The sequence below is a fragment of the Gossypium hirsutum genome, chromosome D08, assembly GCF_007990345.1.
Source record: "Gossypium hirsutum isolate 1008001.06 chromosome D08, Gossypium_hirsutum_v2.1, whole genome shotgun sequence".
Lineage (NCBI taxonomy): Eukaryota > Viridiplantae > Streptophyta > Magnoliopsida > Malvales > Malvaceae > Gossypium > Gossypium hirsutum.
Window position 1 is genome coordinate 19,620,313 of NC_053444.1, and position 19,799 is coordinate 19,640,111.

Here is a 19,799-nt window from a genome sequence, read left to right on the forward strand (position 1 = left end):
TCCTCTCCACCGATGAAACTGGTGAAGTTTTTACTGTTGTGTTCATGGGAACCGGTAAAGAAGATACAGTCGTCTTCCTGGATCGTGCTTCTCAATCAACCAGAGGGAGAAGGTGAATCTTCAACCTAAATTAAGATAGGATTCCTATCACATAATACGGTTCTTTCTTTTTTTCAAAAAAAGATCTGTGTGTTTATTTTTTTCTCAATTTTTAGTTCATAAACGATCAAGAATAATTTTTTATTTTATTTTATTTTTACAATGATTATGTTGAGATTTGGTCTGTGAATGAAAAGGATGGAAATTTTTAGTTCATAGTTCTTTATTTGGTCTGTGAATGAAAAGGATGGAAATTTTTGGGTTTTTGATGCTTGGTAATTTAGGAAGCCTTTATTATAAAATTTTTGAGATATTTTTTTTCTATTTATTTGAAGTTCTATGATTTTGATATTGGAATATATATTGCAAAAGAACCAAAGGAATCTATGTGTTTAGTTATGTTTGATATCAAAATTAATAATGAGAGTTTGCTATTGGTTTTTCTTGTTAGAGATCTGTGTGTTTGTTATAGTTAGTTATTGGTAAAATGTAGGGACGAATTGAAAGAGAGTAGAATAAGTGTGCTTGAGGTTATTATTGTTGGATTGAGAGAAAACTAATAGCTGACAAGGTCTATGAATCTTATGGTGCAAAGGCAATGCATTTGGATTCAGCATATATGGAGTATATAACTGGGCTTTATTTTGACTGTCCTTATGGTAATTGATATTTGCTTTGATTGCAGGATGATTCCTTACAAAGACTAAGCATGGAGTGGCAGCTTTCGCTGGTGTGAATTGAAGGCTTATGAGGGGATTCTTACACCATATGATAAGACAAGAGAATGGTTATTCCTGATGCTCTCAAGTTTTGCAGTAGTTGGTTTTCTTACTTGCTTCTATGGATAATTAGTCATGCTCAATGTTTTTTAAATTGGTGGAGAAAATAACATTACCCTGGAGTAAATATGAAATATAACATTGAACGCTTTTATGTAGGTTATTTTCAAGTTTTGTTTTTGGCTGTTCGTAATTCTGAATTCTCTTCACGAACATTGGTGTTGCCTTGGATATTATATAAGTTTCTATTTCTAATTGTTGGTATGCTCGACTATGGAATGGTTCCTATTAGCACAAAGGAGTGCATAATTATAAGTGTTTCATTAATGAATTAGACTTCCTTCCTGTCATTTAAACTAAATATTCTTTATTGCTTACTAACTGAGCATGTTGTTTTCTAGTATCCAAGACATTTGATATGAATGATTATTGTTTTTCAGGAAAATGGATGCTATCCACACTTTTGCCAAAGAATGAGAACTGGATAATTTGCTTAAATGCGTTGAAAGTGGTGTTTTTGTGCATTTGCAAGGTTTGTTTCTATTTAGTTGTTTTTTCCTCCTTTAAAGAAAAAACTAGATTTGCATACATGGGCCTAAAAGACTTTGCTTAATCAAGTAACTTGTTTGCATTTGATGCTTGCAGACAGTGAAGGCAGGACCCCGATGCATTGGGCTGTAGATCGTGGCCATCTTAAAATTGCTGAAGCACTTCTTAGCAGGAATGCTGATGTGAATGCTAAGGTAATTATTGTATCGCTATTACGATTTTACTGGTATTCACCTCCTAACCTATTTGTGTGTGCTGAAACAATCTCTGTCTGATGTACCTGTAATGCACAATAACAAATGTGAAATAACTGTCTTTAGAGTGTTTTTGAACCGTTTTCAAAAGCATACCGAAGTAAATAAGAAATTTTTTTATGTTAAATGGTGCACAATGCTCTATATTTCTCTTTTCTCTTTCTAGTGTTGTAAGCATTGTTGTTAAAATCTTTGTTTTTTCTTTCTATTGGAAGGACAATGAAGGTCAAACCCCATTGCACTATGCTGTTATGTGTGAGAGGGAAGACATTGCCAAATTTCTTGTAAAACAAAATGCAGACAAATATTCGAAGGATAACGATGGCAACTCTCTAGTCGACCTATGTGACTCAGATTGGCCTTGGTTGCAACATGTGGGCAAAGCAGAATGACCTGTGCTTTATTCCCAAGTTTGGTTTCAGTTAAAAAGTACTTGAAAAAATTTCGCATGGATGTAAATTTGGCGTTTTGGGCCAACAATCTAAGGACGTCAACTTTATCTTTTTCAATATTAAATTGTAGTTTTTATAAAAATTAAGCATGGTGGCGTTAATGTTTAAAATTTTTTTAAATTTGTCTAATTCTTTTTCATTGCTTTTTCTCCTTAAATTGTTTTATTTATAAATTTATTATTCTAATAAATAAATGTCATGTTAAAAAATGAGAAAAATAGATATTCATTTATTTATAAATATTTTTATAATTTTGTATGTATTTTTATCGAAAAATAAATGTTTAATTTTTTATTTTTTGAATTTTTATTTTTGAATTTTAAGAATAAAGGTTAAATTGATATAATATGTAAAATTGAAGGTTAAGTTTATTGAATTTTTTAAAGTTAGGACCAGATTAATAGAATTTGTAAGTATTGTAGTATTATATATTATGATTTTAGTAAATTCATATAAGAATATTTAATATTAAGAATTTTATTAAATTATATATTTTTATTAAATTATATTTAATAATAATTATGTTAAAATTATATTTTATAGTATTATATATTTTGATTTTAATAAATTCATATAAGAATATTTAATATTAATAATTTTATTAAATTATATATTTTTATTAAATTATATTTAATAATAATTATGTTAAAATATGATTAAATTATTTATTATTTATATTAATAATCTTATTAAAATTTAATAACAATAACAATAATCATCTACCTAAAAAAAAATTCTGCTAAGGGTATTCTAGTTATTTTATTTTTTTTCCTTATGCTATTACATCATCATTTCATTCAACCAAACACAAGAATACTATTACAGTTCTATTCCATTCCATTCAACCAAACAATTGAATTACTATTACGCCTCTATTCCATTACACCTTTATTCCATTACAGCGAACCAAACATGCCCTAAGGCTTTCGGCCTTTTCCAATCTGTCGTTCTCTGCCCCCAACTCCGATTAGACTAGAGGAGGACGCGAGCTTCAACGGCGCAGTCACTAAGGTAAAATCCCTCGCCTCTTTACTATTTCTTTTTCTTTTTTCTTTTTACACACAATGAATAAACCACAAAAAATAAAAGCAGCGAAAAGAAAAAAAAATCTCAAGCCACCTTTAGTAAATTCTGATTTGCTTCTTAGATTTCTTTTGAAATTTTCTGATTTCCGTATTTGTATCCCTCCTTTTACAAATTTCCAATCGGCTTTATATAGCCGAATATAAAATAAAATTACAAGAATTATTTTGCTATTTTTCTCTGTTATTTTGCTATTATTCTATTATTCTTTCTTTCTTTGCTTGTTTGTTGCGTCTGTTGCAGGTGCGAGGCCAGCTGGAGTGGAGGCGCACGTGGAGTCTTGGCGCGGCGTGTGTGGGAGGGGACCTGGTTTCTGCTACGGCGCAGACTGTTCCAGAAACCCTAGGGGTTTCTGGAAACTTGGATTTGGGCCACCGAGTGTTGGGCTACTGCAACTAGGTTAGGCAATGATTGATTTGGATTGGGTCTTTTGGGCTGATTTGTATTTAGTTTTTTTTATTGTAATTTGGACTACTATTATTGGACTTTTATAAATGGACTGCCATTTTTATTATTTTTTATTGGTTTATTTTGTGTGTGCGGGCTCAGGCAGATTTGGGCTTGTACAAAGTATATTAAGAATGTTATTAAATTATATATTATTTTATTAAATTATATTTAATAATAATTATGTTAAAATATGATTAAATTATTTATTATTTTTTTAATAAATTATATTTAACAATAATTTTATTAAAATTTAATAACAATAACAATAATTATCTACCTAAAAAAATCTATTAAGGGTATTTTGGTCATTTAAGCTTTTTTTTCTTATACTATTACAATGTATATTGCATTTAACTAAAAACAAAGAATATTATTACAGTTCTATTCAATTACAATCTTATTCCATTATAGTCAACTATGTTTGATTATTTGATTATGCGGAATCGCGAATTGGGCGTTTATTCCATGCACTACAATCATTTCATTGTTTGCTTCACTGAATAAAGAACACGACAGTTCGGCAAACCTTATTCCATAAAACACAGTAATACGCATTGGCCGGGGGGTGTCTGAATAGCCGAACAGAACCAACTCTTCTTTTTTCCCCAAGAATATCCATAAATAAAAGATTTGCTGAAACAAATGAACAGAGAAATAATTTTGCTAACAAAATTCAAAAGAGAAAATCCTTCTCTAAGATTTTTGACCAAGTAGTTGTGTTTCCAATTTAGAGTGGTGGTTGAGATAACCGTGCCGAACAACATATAAGAAAATACAGACGTTTGGGTAGAAGATAAAAAAGCTTGAAATTATGAGATATTTTACAGAATTTGCAAATTTTGGGTGATTTTTTTAAAAAAGAGAGAAAAATATGAGAAGAGGAGAGTGAGAGAAAGCTCAGGTGATGATTTCTGGGTTTGAGCTAACAACAGTAGGCAGAACACGACGATATCCACAGCGTCCGGCGATCAGTAACAGGGCTTATGGGGATGTTTCTGGGTTTTTCTACAATTTGATGAAGAACATAAAAAAAAAAGAGTGGCAAATATAAAAATAATAATAATAAAAGTAAATATTTTATTTATAAATATAAATATAAATATAAATATAGATTTATGTTTTTATAATTAAACATTTATAAATACATCATATAATATTAAATTTTATTTATCAAATATATTAAAGTATCATCTTATATAATCAAATATATAGTATTTTTAGTATCATGTTATAGTCATTAAATAATGTTTTAATATTATTTTCTAAAATTAATATTTAAATATTTTGTATTAATTAAAAAGATCAAATTTCTATAATTAAAATATTGTTATTTAACTTAAGGGTAAATTGGATATTTTTATTACTTAACTTTATATATATATATTATAAAACGAGCTTTTAAGGGAGCCATTAGGAGTAAATTGGGGTATTGCAGTAATTTGCAGTCATTAAAAATTAGTAGGGGCAAAATAGATAACTTTTCAACACTTCTTTTGTTATGAATAAGGGCATTATGAGAATTTAAATATAATACTATTTTAAATTATTATTAACTCGCTAATCAAAATGAAATTATTTTTATATAATATAATGCTAGACCTTTTCTTTTTCTTTAAAAAATAATAATATTTATATATTATATAAAACCACCTCTTAAAGGAATTTTATGGAGTAAACTTAAATTTAAGAGTAAAAATGAATCTTTCACTTTTATATAATAAGTTTTTCATTAGAATTATAATTATTTTTATATAATATCATGTTAGACTTTTCATTTTTCTTTAAAAAATAATAATTTTCACTTATTATATAAAACCACCTCCTGAGGGACTCTATCAAATAAATAGGGGCAAAATAAGTATGTAAATATAATAGTTATTTTATTAGAATTATAATTTTTTTTAAAATTATTATTAAATAATTAATCAAAATTAAATTATTTTTACTTAATATCAATATATCTTTTTTTAGAATAATATCATTATATCCTTAATGTAACACCCTATACCCGACCTAAGTTACTGGATTCAAATATGGGATGCCACCAAACTTAAATACTTAACAAAAATTTTAACATAGGCGAAGACTTTACTAGACATGCTTTTTACCTATTTATTTTTATTCTAAGTTAGATTCTGAAGGTAAACGTTGGTTTGATTACAATTGATTTCCAATGATAGTATAAGACAATATCACCTAAAACTTTATTAAAATAGACTCAATCGTGATGTGTAGTTCTATTCGCCATTTGAAACCATATGTTCAAAAGTGTCCATTTGTATGCATAATATCACTCTACAACCATCCACATTGGTGCATTCCTAGCTTGATCCTCTCTAGCGAACTGGTTCAAACCTAATAACCTGCATTGCAAATAAACACCCATAAGTTCAATGGAACCTAATGAAACTCAACCAACATTACCTTTCTATTGTTGAAATCCTTAACTTTAAGATTCTGGACTTCCTTTCAAACCTTGGCAGATACATTTTTTATTTCTAGTTGGCAGATAACCATGCGAGAATCTCTACACTTAACCATCTTTTACACATTTCACCCAATTGGCGGATCACAAACTTCACCTCATATTCTAAATTCCATTACACAATTACTTTGCAGATAGTAGTTGAATGCACTTTTCAAAATGATACCCAACAGATGCTACCATTGAAGGATTCCTTTACAGGATCTAGCGATTATCAGAACACTAGTTATATATTTTTTCAAATTAGTCCAAAAAACCAGACTTGCTTAGAAGAATATAATGTTTTAACTTAAGTAATAGAATCTTAGATGACTTCAATACAAAACTTAAGAAATTCCAAGTTTGGCAGGCACTTGCACCACCAATATTTCAAATACACAAGTTACCCGATATGGTGGATCATTATGGCGGAATCCTTAAATGGGTACACTATCGAGAACTCTTTCAAATAATGCTTCATAGACATGCCTAGGTCCTGCCACAAGGGTGGAATGTCAACTCCTCGTTTAGGCGTTGCAAAATTCACAATACAGACCTTCCAGAAAACTTGCCACAAGCATTTCCCATATTTCTCTACTACTGAGGCTTTCCGAATAATACGCCAATAAGGTTTTACAGAGAGTTTCCCACAAAGGCTTCACAGAGAGTTCGCCACAAGGGCTTCACAGAATATGATGGCCATAGTATTTTCACAATGATTACCACACTAGCCTTTTCTCGTGTTTACTATCCTGACGAATGTCATCAAAGCACCAATGCGGGGTTAGTTATTGTATCACATATTTTTCTAGCACTCCGCTCGAACCCCCTTAATGCCAACATACATTGTCATGCATCACTCAAATAACATAATAGACACATCTACACAGGCTTCACTCATAATCTTAACAAAGTCGTACTTCCTAACATATAACTTCCCATTCATGCTTACCACATATTGTCATATTCATGCAGCACTTCATACACTTTACAATATACATATGAATGATTCACAGAGAACATATTGTGACATTCGCATTCTAACTCGGGGTTAGGTACAGTGATGGATCGGGTCAAGAATTAGTACAAAAATTTTGAAATATAATAAATAGGATTTTTGTGTATTAAATTAAGGAGTATTTAGATGCAATAAGAAATTAGAAAATACTCCTTAGGTAGGAAAATTTTAAATAGATGCATTGACTTAATTGAAAGAATAAAGGATTTGTTGTGGCCAAAGTAGGAAAAATAATAAGTTAGGAGATACATGGTAGTGGTAGAAAGGAAGGAAGGAAGGATCAAAAAGAAATTTAACTAAAGTGTTGTATGAGTCATGTAACACCCCGTACCCGAGACCGTTGCCGGAGTCGGACACGAGGGGTTCACAGACTAAATTCGCTTACTATCGCAGTCCATTTTAAAATTTTCCAGGCAGTTGGCTAACTGCGACACTGTCACCTTAAAAATCATATCTTGAGTTTCACAACTCGAAAATCAGTTTCGTAATTTTTCCCTGAAACTAGACTCATATGCCCATCTACATATTTTTTTCTAGAATTTTTGGTCAGGCCATTTAGTACAGTTTATTAGTCAAAGTCTCCCATGTTACAGGGATCGACTACACTGACCTTTGCGCATTACGACTTGGATATCTCCCTGCACAGGGCTTCAATACTGATGCCGTTTGTTTCTATAGAAACTAGACTCAGAGAGGAATCCAGACATATATGGCATAACTCCTAATTATCTCTGGTTAATTTATAATGAATTTCCAAAGTCGGAACAGGGAATCCAGAAACCGTTCTGGCCCTGTCTCACGAGAACCTGAATATCTCTTAACATACTGTCCATATGATCATTTCGTTACTTTCCTATGAAAATAGATTCATCAAGTTTCGTTTACATAATTTATTCACTATTTAATTCCAATCCTACTATTTTTAGTGATTTTCCAAATCTACATCACTGCTGCTGCCAGCATCTGCCTTTAAGGTAGACTTTACCTATTTCATAGTTTCCATGATTCAACTAGCCCTTTTTTGCATAAATAGCACAAATCATGATAGCGATTAACCATTCCATACCAAATGATTATAACATTATGCTCGAACATATATAAGCCATTTTCGCATGGCTATATACATTAACCAAAATATTCTTCCGCCACTAGTCTATTTTATACATGCCATAAGACAATCCGAAACATAGCGGTACCAAACAGTGGATAGTGATAGTGTGACTAGTTGCTGACGATCCCCGAGCCTGTAGCTTCGCAATGAGATCTATAAAAAAGAGGAAACAGAGTAAACGGAGTAAGCATTACAATGCTTAGTAAGTTTTAAGCAGTGTCAACAGATAACAATCAAATTATAACATAGTTGTTCGTATTTTTATTTCACTCTTCCTTCGGGCATACCATCCCTTTACCGAATCTGTACATCTCATCATATACAATAGGCAGATAAACTTTCACATAAAAGTGAGGTCATGTGACATAGATATATCGTATGATTTCACATCACCTCTCACACTGATCCGATGTCACATAATCATAGGAATAGTCTCATAGATTGCTCTCGTATGCATCACATAACTACCTTATGATTTAGTGCAAATCAAGCTCACATATAAACTTGGAGTACATACCTGTTTAACCTTTCGCATTGAATATATTTATAAGCAATTCTTATTACGAAGTCTTACCCGGACATAATCTCCACACGAAGTTATCGGGTCTTACCCGGACAAAATCCCCACACGTAGTCATTGGGTCTTTAGAGCTTGATATAGTACAAGCACGAAGCTTAAGGACATTAATCAGTGATAATATTCTCGCATAAAGCCTGCGGGGTTTTAACCCGGATATAGTACTGACACAAATGCCCTTCGGGACTTATCACATTTATGCACTTTCACATCCATCACATTGGCCACTCGGCCCTGTCACATATATACACTTTCACATTCATCACATCGGCCATTAAGCCTTATCACGCATATACACTTTCACATTCATCACATCGGCCATTAAGCCTTATCACATATATATACACTTTCACATTCATCACATCGGCTATTAGGCCTTATCGCACATATACACTTTCACATTCATCACATCGGCCATTAAGCCTTATCACATATATATACACTTTCACATTCATCACATCGGCCATTAGGCCTTTTCACATATATACACTTTCACATTCATCACATCGGCCATTAGGCCCTATTCACATATATACACTTTCACATTCATCACATCGGCCATTAAGCCTTATCACATATATACACTTTCACATTCATCACATCGGCCATTAGGCCTTATCACAATTTAGAATTCACATATGGGTTTAATCAATAGCTTATAAGCAACTAAAACAAGTTTATCAAGGTTTACAACACAATCTCAAATTCAGCACAAGCTGTTTTTCCTCAGCAATAGTCACTAAATTATTTATAACTGGAGCTACAAAACTCCAAATCACTTTCCGTAAATTTTTCCTGAATGTAGACTCGTATGTCTTCCATCCATAAAATTTCCAGAATTTTAGGTTTGGCCAATCAATACCAGATTTTTTCTTAAAGTTTTCCCCTGTTTCACTGCTTGACTAATCTGACCACTCTTCACTACGAATCAAATTTCTCATTATCAGAAATTCCTTTGCTTACACGGTTTCTTTTATAAGAAACTAGACTCATTAAGCTTTAATTTCATGTCTCATTCAGCCTCTAATTCAAATCCATGAATTTATGGTGATTTTCTAAATTCATGTTACTGCTGCTGTCCTGAGCAGGTTTATCACAATTTTACTCTTCTGACATATCCTTTCAGCACTTCATAATATCATATCCATTTCGCAACATATCATATCAATAACTTACCTATACTTCATAATAACCATTAGGCTATATGCATAAAGATTTACAATAGAGTTATGATTCTTTTAATATGTGCTTAACATATCATACTCAATCACATTATAGGCTTTAATACTTAAAACTTACCTCGATCGCTAATGTACGTCAATTCCGACTATTCGACCAATTTCCCTTTTTCCACGATCCGACTTTGTTTCCTTGAGTTCTTGAGCTAATGAACCAAATTTAAACTTATCACATCACTATTGTGTAAAACCACATTCGATTATATTATAATTCGGTTAGCAAGAAATACACTTATTCCTTATAACATTTAGCTTCGAGATCACCACCTCAATCATCTCAAGTACCAAACATGCATTAATACTCTCTTTAGTACAATTTCGTTACTTTAACTAAATACTAAACATATCCTTTTGCTTATCTATACACATCCGCATTTTAACTCATACCAATCATAACAAATAGCATAATATTTGTTAACATATAAAATTATGGTTGACATTACATCATTTACTTCCACTAACCATTTAAGCATAACCTAAGCGCATACATTGCATTGACAAACCAAACCAAAATATCCAATACATAGTCAAACATATAATTGTTATTTCACTCCTTTTCGAACTAATTTATAAAATGCATTCTCAAAGCCATAGCATATCATACATGAAACTTACCAAAGATGAATTAATCATAAGCTATTTATAGTACCTTAACCAAACACAACAACTAACTTCACACATATTTTTTTCTATGCAAATACCAAAGCCGAATCAGCTAAATATACTTATGAATATATATATCATCATCGAAATCACCTAAGCTTAGACATCATTTCTTAATTCCAAGCAAGTTGCCGAATGCAACCTTACTAAATTTTCATGAATTCAAATCATGGATTCAATATACCATTACCATGAAATCAACAACCAAAAATTCATAGACAATTTAGGAAAAATCACATAAAATCGTAACACAAAAGGCATTCATCTAACACTTGATTTTTAAATTCTAACATCAAACTCAAATTTCTTAGCTCATCAACTCATGGTCGAACATCAATTATTCACCAAAACAAATTTTAACTCATGGGTTTTAGAGAAAATTAAGTAAGGGATTCAATGATACTAAAAATTAACAAAACAACTTGAATTTCACCTTGAATTGTTGCTTCCAAATGGCCGAAACTTCAAAGCCACAAATTTTATTTTCTTTCTCCTTTGTTCGGCCTTCAAGATGAACTACATGCATGTTCTCTTTTTTTTTTCTTTCTAATCTCAAGTTACGGCAATGGTAGAGTGAGGATGAACCACCTTTGTTTTTATCACCCATTTCTTCTTTTAATTATTCTTTCTTCCATAATATAAAGCCACTAACTATTATCATGTTAAAATGAAATGCATATAATATCTATCAACTATCATTATGGCCGGCCACTAATTAAAAGTGGTCCATTTGACATGCAAGTCCCTCATGTCAATAACTCATGCATTATTTGGCCACTTTAAATTTCACCTATCACATTATCAAGTCTTATCACATGGGTCCTTTCTTATAAATTAACACCGCCTTGATAAAAATCAAGGCACGAAATATTCACACATACAAATTCCACATACAATAAGCACAGAATATAACATCTAATTATTTTTGTGACTCGGTTTCGTGGTCCCGAAACCACTTTCCGACTAGGGTCACTTTAGGGGTGTCACAAGTCATCTTAGGAAATATGAAAGATGAGGAAGGACAAAGTGTTAATTAGTCAAGTAGATATTTATTAGGTGTAATGATGATCGGTAAAAGTGTAAAGATGGATGGCTTAAGGACTTATTAGCAATTTTACCATTTTAATAAAAAAAAGGTGAGATATTTTTAGTAGAATGGTGTAGGAAGTGGGAGAAAAGATGAAAAGTTATCATCTTTTTCACCCCAAACCGTCACTTATTTTCCCCTAACTTCCATCCAACTTTTTTTTTTATTTTCCTTCATGTCCTTCCTCCATTGTTGAACCATTCAAGCTTCAAACCTTCCTTTTTCTTTGAAATTTCTTTAGTAAAAACTAAAGAGAAGGCTAGTGAACAACTTTATTTCATAAGAAAACTTTCATAGGTGGGTTGAAAGAGAGAAAAGCATAAGTTAGGGTTTTGGGTTTTCAAATAGCTAAGGTAAGAGATGATAAAATTATCATGTCATATATGTTTATTTTCATTAACTAACATAGAAAAGTTGTATGATTTTAGTTTTAACTTATAAATTATATATGTTTTATATGAAATTGAAGAGAGAGGATAAAATTGAAGAAAATAGAAAAGAAAAGGCCAATGAGTGAAGGAAGAAGAAAATACATTCTTAACCTTTTTTATTGTAAGTGTTACAAGATTTTAAATTGTTTTTATTTAAATGCTTATATTGTAATATGTAATTACTTAGAATAAAAATACTAAATATATATTTATATTTGTAAATTGATAATAAAAGGGGATTAAATTATGAAATTATGAAATTTGTAAAGAAAATTATAATTGGAGAATATGAAATGGTATATTTGTTTGAACACTAGGTAATGATGTTGTGGTAAAAGCATATGTGTGAAAAAGGTGTGATATTTGTGATTTGTGAAATGGGGACTAAATTGTAGATATGGAGAAATGAGAAATATTTTCTGAAATACTTATGTAAAGTATTTAAATGTATGAAATTCAATTTTAATGCCCAAGTAGATGGAATTTAGAACTACTAGGATATTAGTGGCATGCCATTAAGGGGCCTTAGCACGCTCTCCGATTATTAGCACATTAGCGCTCTCCGTTTAGCACATTTGTGCTCTCTGTTCAATAGTGCATAATAATACACTTTTGTATTTGTTCCGTATATCTAATATGTTCTATAAAAGTCTACTATGGGCTAAAGATATGAAATGTAAACAAAGGTGAATTATCAAAGTGTTAAGGTAAGTTTAGTAACTTTCAAAGGTAAGTTAAATTTTGTTAAAGCAAGGTATAGTTGTATGAATTTAGTACGTGTGTAAGCATGTATTAAATTGAATAATTTTAAAAGAATATGTTACGATTCATTTTCCTATTTATTCTTGTAGTGCTTACTAAGCTTTCACCGGCTTAACGCATTTATTTTAAAGCGTAGGTACAGTTAGACTCGAAGAGATAGAGTTGGGCTAGGAGATCTCTCATCTCATCACATCCTCAAAAGCAAAAAGAGTAGGTACTATATTTTGAGTTAAAATGGCATGTATATAGGTAGACCAAATGTGTTCCCGTGTTAGGGACTAAAACGCAAACTCTTGAAACTCTATCTATTTTGGTTTTACTTGAAGTATTTTGGTTCTATATGAAACGAATTATTGATGTTATAGGTATGTTCACAAATGCGGTTTGTTAATGTCATAATTGTGATCGATTTGGAGTTGTTTTAAGTAGTTTTAATACATCTTGAATTGGTCTTATGTGTTAAGAAGAATCTAGTATATATTGCAAGGGGTTTAGTGAACTTTTAAACTGATTTTTGCCAAAACTTACCCAATGTATCAATACTTAGGCTTTGAAATACAAAATTGCCAAAACAGAATATGATTTTGGTATCGCTTTTATCATTGGTATTGATATCGAGGCTGGGTATCAATACCTAGGCCTAAGGTATCGATACCTTTATCAAAAATTAAATTTTCGGAGTTCCAGAATGCTATTTTGGTATTGATTTTGTGTAGTGGTATAGATACCTTTTTAAAAGGTATCGATACATTTTGTTTTAGTATCGATACTTTTCCCCTGTTTTGAGTAAAAACAATGTTAAAATCAATTCCAAACATAATCTAACATCCAATAATGACCCCACATGTTTATATTAATAATTTTTGGGTTAAATAAGTTAAAATACTATGTATAATTGTTTAAATTAAACAGTATCTAGCCAAAACCATTTTGATACCAAATGTAATAGTCTTATACTGGGTCCGTACAATCAGACCGGGTATAGGGGTGTTACATATATAACCATACATACACACAACAACTTCTCAAGAAGATATACACATCGACCCTACAAGGAATTATTATAATATAGTGTGTAGAAGTCGGGTTTATAAACTCACCAGATACTTACCTTTACTTCGACCTGGAGTTTCTGTTTTGATTGCCTTTCCCAATCCAGTAGCAACAATTGCTTAAAAGATCATAAGATTTCCATTAGAATCCCCATTACAAACAGCTTACTAACATTTCAACTACATGCGACCCCTAAGCAGACCCTTATTGTAACATTTTTCCCTTCTATAATCGTAACATGTAAAACTGTAAGACTTACCCGAAGGTTGAATCATCTACTCATTAAACGAGATTTTAGTTTGATCTTAACTGTAATGGCCCGTTTTTAATGAAACTGGAATAATGGTTTTGGGACCATAAATTTGAGGTCTTAAAATTTATTTTAATATTATTTTGTGGTCTACAGCATGTTATAATTATGGTATAAAAATTTTGTTAAGAAATTTTACCGTTTGTATGCTCAATTTGTGAAAAAGGACTAAATCGCATAAAGTGCAAAAGTTGTGTTCTAATAGCTAAAGGTGTTAAATAGCTATAGAACTTTAATATGGAGGTCTTTATATGGTAATTAGACCATTAATTAAGTTAGTGGATGTGTATGGCTTGGTAATTGAGTAATTTTTAAAGTTAGGTAAGGGTAATTTGGTAAAAAGATAATTAAAGATAAAATAAACAAAATAAATAAAGATATCATCTTTATTGTTCATCATCCCCACCGAAAATACCAAGAAGAAATAGGTTTTTGAAGCTTAAAAATAGGTTTTTAAAGCTTAATTGAGCTATTGTCTCCATACTAATTTGAGGTAAGTTGTATGTTTAATAAGCATTAAATTATGTGTTTAAATGCTTAATTGATATAATTGTGATGATACGACACCACGAAAATTCTTGACGAGGTATCGGTAATGTATGGATCCCGGTTGAACCTTAGGAATAGATAGGATACAAATGACATGTCATTAGGGGTTACCGTGTTTTGGGTGCTGGTCTCATACGTCCTACCGGTGGCTGAGTTTCCAGCATGTGTTGCAGTTACTTTATAGCTTCTGTGAGTAGCACCGTGTAGCTACATCTTGACTAACAGCTTGTGTGAATAGACCCAGTACTGGCTTGAGAGTGAGCATCTATATGAGATATGAGATAGAGGTGGTTTTGACCACGTATTGGCACTTAGTGTGCGAGATACTTGAGCATCTGATAGTATTCTAAATGGTTCAACGGGCACAGATGATGATACGTGGATTATAATAGATGATATGAACCAGTACAAGTATTTGTATGACGTACGAAAAGTAATTCATAGTTGACGTATTCATACATGACTAACATGATTGTGATTTTGTGTTAGGCTTTGGGCGAATTGAAATTTACCTATGTTTTAATTATGCTTATCTAAATTGTGGATGAATGGTAAGTTGTATTTATTAGCCATAAGAACTTACTAAGCTTAATTACTTACTCTATTTTAATTTTCGTATTTTATAGTGATTCAGAAGCTCGCTCTGTTTGGAAGTTGTCGGAGATCGCGTCACACTATCAAACTCTTATTTTGGTACTTTGGACTTTATAATTTGGGTTAAATGGCATGTATAGGTGTTTTGGCTAATGTGGCCTCTATGTCTTGTTGTGTTTTGGCCATTTGATATGGCTTGTAAGGTGGTCACATATTTTGATATGTACATATGTTTAAATGGCCCTTTAATATGTGGTGTATGGTTGCTATATGAATGTCTTACTTGTGAAATTGTGTTTGACATTAATTGATTGAAATGAAGATGATTATGTATGTTAAGTTTTAGGCACAATGTCTCATATATGTAATTGACCATTTAGGTAACATTTGAAGTATGTTTGGTATGTTTTAAAGTGGTCAAATGAATGTGTTTATGGATATCATGTTATGGTGTGAATGTACATGTTATAAACTTGACATTGGTTGGACTTGAGTGCCTATTTATACCATGGTTTATGTATTTTGATGTGTATAGGTTGACACCAATTTGGGTGAGAAATATGGCTTGGAAAATGACCTATTTTTATCCACACGGGCAGAGGCACGGGCATGTGTCTCAGTTGTGTGTTACACGACCGTGTGTCCCCTGTAATTTCTTTAGAAAGCAAGTCAGTAGCTTCACACGGCCTAGCACATGGGCGTGTGAAACCATTTCGAAGGGTACACGGCATGGCACACGGGCGTGTGGTCTGGCCGTGTGACCCAAGTCAATGAGTTATATGGGGTCGGACACGAGCTGGGACACGACCATTTGATCCCTTTTTGATTGCCCACACAGCCTGAGATACGGGCGTGTGTCCTCTGCATTTTGGAAAATTTTCAATATTTTTCTAAAAATTTATTGAATACTCAGTTTAGTCCCGAACCAGTTTTAATGTCTATTTAGGGCCTCGAGGGCCCGTAACAGGGACTGTATGAATGTATTTGAATGGATTTTGATTTGTATGATACTTGATTTTGAAATGTATAATTGTTTAAGTCATAAGTTCGGTAATGCTCCATAACCCTGTTTCAACGTCGAATACGGGTTAGGGGTGTTACATTAACGAAGAATAAGAAGAGAATATTGATGTTAGAAAGAAGAACCTGAACATTAAGTAGATAGGAAAAAACATTTGAAATGTCCCCTTCCCATAAATATACTCTCGATCCCTTTGATATCCGTACCAAATCTAGGGTAGGTAAAAGAAAATCTGGCGAAAGTCTAACTTACTGTTGACCAGTCATGAGGAAGGTCAAATCAATCCAATTGACTCCGGTTGAGAAGTGGCCAACTATGTTGTTGTAATGATTTGTTTAGTTGGCTTGTTTTAGTGTACAAACAATCTTTCGTATATCTTGCTACTCTGCTCCTTACTCTGGTCTTTACTTTTGTTGTTATAAAATCCCAACAACTCCCAAATAAACTTAGTATAAGATCCACTTGAATAGTATTCATGCAAATAAGTGTACTATGTCTAGGCGGTGTTTCATGTTCGTGGTGGTCTTAAAGACAATTAAGTCTCTTACAGCTTCCTCATACACTTGACAGGCTCTTAGTGCTCAAACAAAACTCTGGGGCGTACTCTTCTTAGGCGCGCACTTTCTTGGACGTAATCTTTCTTCACTTGAAAGCATCCTACAATTAATAATTCCTTAGATACAATCAATGGGTGGATGCTCTAACGCTAGTATGCGTCAATACTCTGACGCGCCATTAGGTCAATAGGGTGGCAGATTATGTTACACAGTGTGCCAAACAGTTTATATACATACTTTACTTATATTTTTGGATTCGTCGATTTTGGGAGTTTGACACTTAATTACCTTATAACAAGCATGTAAATTTTTTATTTTAATATTTTGTAAGTACTAACGTGAACTTTTTCTATATCTCAAGAAAATTAGTTAACTCCTTATAAGTTTTTTTTTAAATTATTATATGTTGAATAGTTTAGAATAATAATTTTATATTCTAAATCATAAATGATGACAAAGATATAATAACATAATTTTAAAATTGTTCAAGTAAAGAATTATATATATCTTATTCATTCTTTTAATAAGTAGATATGATTTGATTAATTTGTTAATTATAAACATATAATTTATTTTTATATTTTTATCATTGATTCAGTGTCTTGATTTTTTCCTTTTCCATTGTTACATTTTAATCAATTAATAAATATTTCAATATTATTTTTATCACTTTTTAACAGTTACATTTTTTAGTATAAAAAACCAAACAGTTACATTTTTTTATATGCTGGATAAATACTTTAATTTGTCGTTTAACTTTTTCTATTGTTAATTTTTTAAAAAGTTATGCTAATAATTTTTATAGATGTTACAATATTTCTTTGTATATATATAAGCATCCTTACTTGGATTAAGGAGAAGCTTGCACTAAAATGGTGTTGCCCTAATGAGTTGAAGTCAACATTTGACACTTTGATTCAAAGTTTTGAGAGGGAAAGAGTGAGTGAGTAGGGAATCAACATAGTTGAAGGGCAATGATTCATTATGCCCAAAGTTGAACCATTAGATTAGTTTATAAAATTGTTTGATATTTGTTAACTTCTTTAATTCAAGTTTGCTTTTTAGTTTTTTTTTTATAATTTTTCATAAAGAATGCTAGCTATGATTTTCATTATATTTTATTATAATTTTTTTTATAATATTCCTTAGGTTGGTGACAAAATTTAACAAGAAACTGAGCTAAGATATGGAAGCTCGTGTTATAAAGGTTATATTTCTTGATGTTGTATTTTGATCTATTTATATGAGATGTTGCATAAATATATTATCAATGGAATCATGAATAAAATAATATTTTTATTGCTTATATCTAGCATGTCCTCTTTGGTTATTTGGGATAAATAGGGTAGTGTTTGTTAGTTATGTTTTAATTTTTTATAGTTAAATTTACAATTTTAGTGAATCAATTTAACTTTAAAATGTTCTTCATAGCCAATTAGGTGATTTTTAATTTATAACTAGTTAGTTTTGCTTATTTTTTTTACCTTTTGTCTTTAAATTCATTCTTTTAGGTTACAGATTTTCTTTGTACATATTAATTTTTTAATGCTATCATTGCAGAAGCTTTAGTTGTTGTGTAAATTATTAGAGGGCATTTCTCAGCAAAAAGTGTAATTGATTGCTCAAGAGGATAAAAGATGATTTATTTGACCTTGAAAATATATATAGAAGATAAAGTAAGACAAAATTTATAATTCAAGTATAATTTGTAATTAAAAAAATACTTTAAATACTAATTTGAAAATAAGATATAATTTACGTGCTAGTTTGCAAATAAATCGAAATTGTATTACTAAAATCCATCTAAAACAATCTAAAATTTTATTACTAAAATTTACTATAAAATATTACTATAATGAATTATAAATTATATTAACTTATAATTTTTCATACAAATAACTAAACAAAATTGATATATACAAAGAAAGATAAATCTTTTCATATATTCTTGAAGATTCACCATTCAAACTTTGATTGTGTCGGCAAAAATTGATATTGAAATCTTGAATGTTAAGTCTAAGTCTTATTGCATATAAATCATTTATCAATTCTCCTCCAAATTTATTTTGCTTAATTAATTTGAGTCAAATTATTAAAATTTACTATTATTTTCTTATAAAATGTTTCAATATATAATGAACCCATGGTTTCCTACTTATTTAGGCTTAGTTTAGTATCTTTTAAAAATGCTTTTGGACCAAAAAATACTTTTAAGTAAAAGCTAAAATTTTTTACTTTTACTTTTGACTAAATGCTTTTGCAAATAATATTTTATCTCAAAAAGAACTTTTGAAAAAGCTTAAAAACATATTGTTTAGCAATACTTTTATCTCAAAAGTATTTTTTGTCCCAAAAGTACTTCTTAAAAGTAATGCTAAACTAGCCATTAATATAAATTATTACCAAAAAAATATAATTAAATCAAATTTATATAAAAATTGGAAAAAAATAAAATATTATTTATTGAAGGATAGTAATGTTATTTTCACACTTATTCTTTATCAACATGTAATTCAACCAAATAATGTAATACTATTACTTGTTTATTCTATTCAACTAACTAAACTACATAATACCTATTATCTATCTATTTAATTCCTAACGAATCCTGTTCAAATTTTGCTTTATTCCATTTTGGTAAACCAAACATAGAGTCATGGTTGTTTGAACTAGTCGGGCTATCAGTTTGAAAAAAGGC

General features: G+C 30.8%; 1 long non-coding RNA gene across 1 annotated transcript; it reads left to right on the plus strand.

Annotated features, from left to right (window-relative positions):
- The first annotated feature begins 1,382 nt into the window (after positions 1-1,382).
- On the plus strand, positions 1,383-1,976 carry LOC107918119 (uncharacterized). The gene is made up of 3 exons (XR_001689922.2): positions 1,383-1,410; positions 1,524-1,621; positions 1,897-1,976. It is a non-coding gene; the product is annotated as an uncharacterized lncRNA (long non-coding RNA).
- Positions 1,977-19,799: the final 17,823 nt, after the last annotated feature.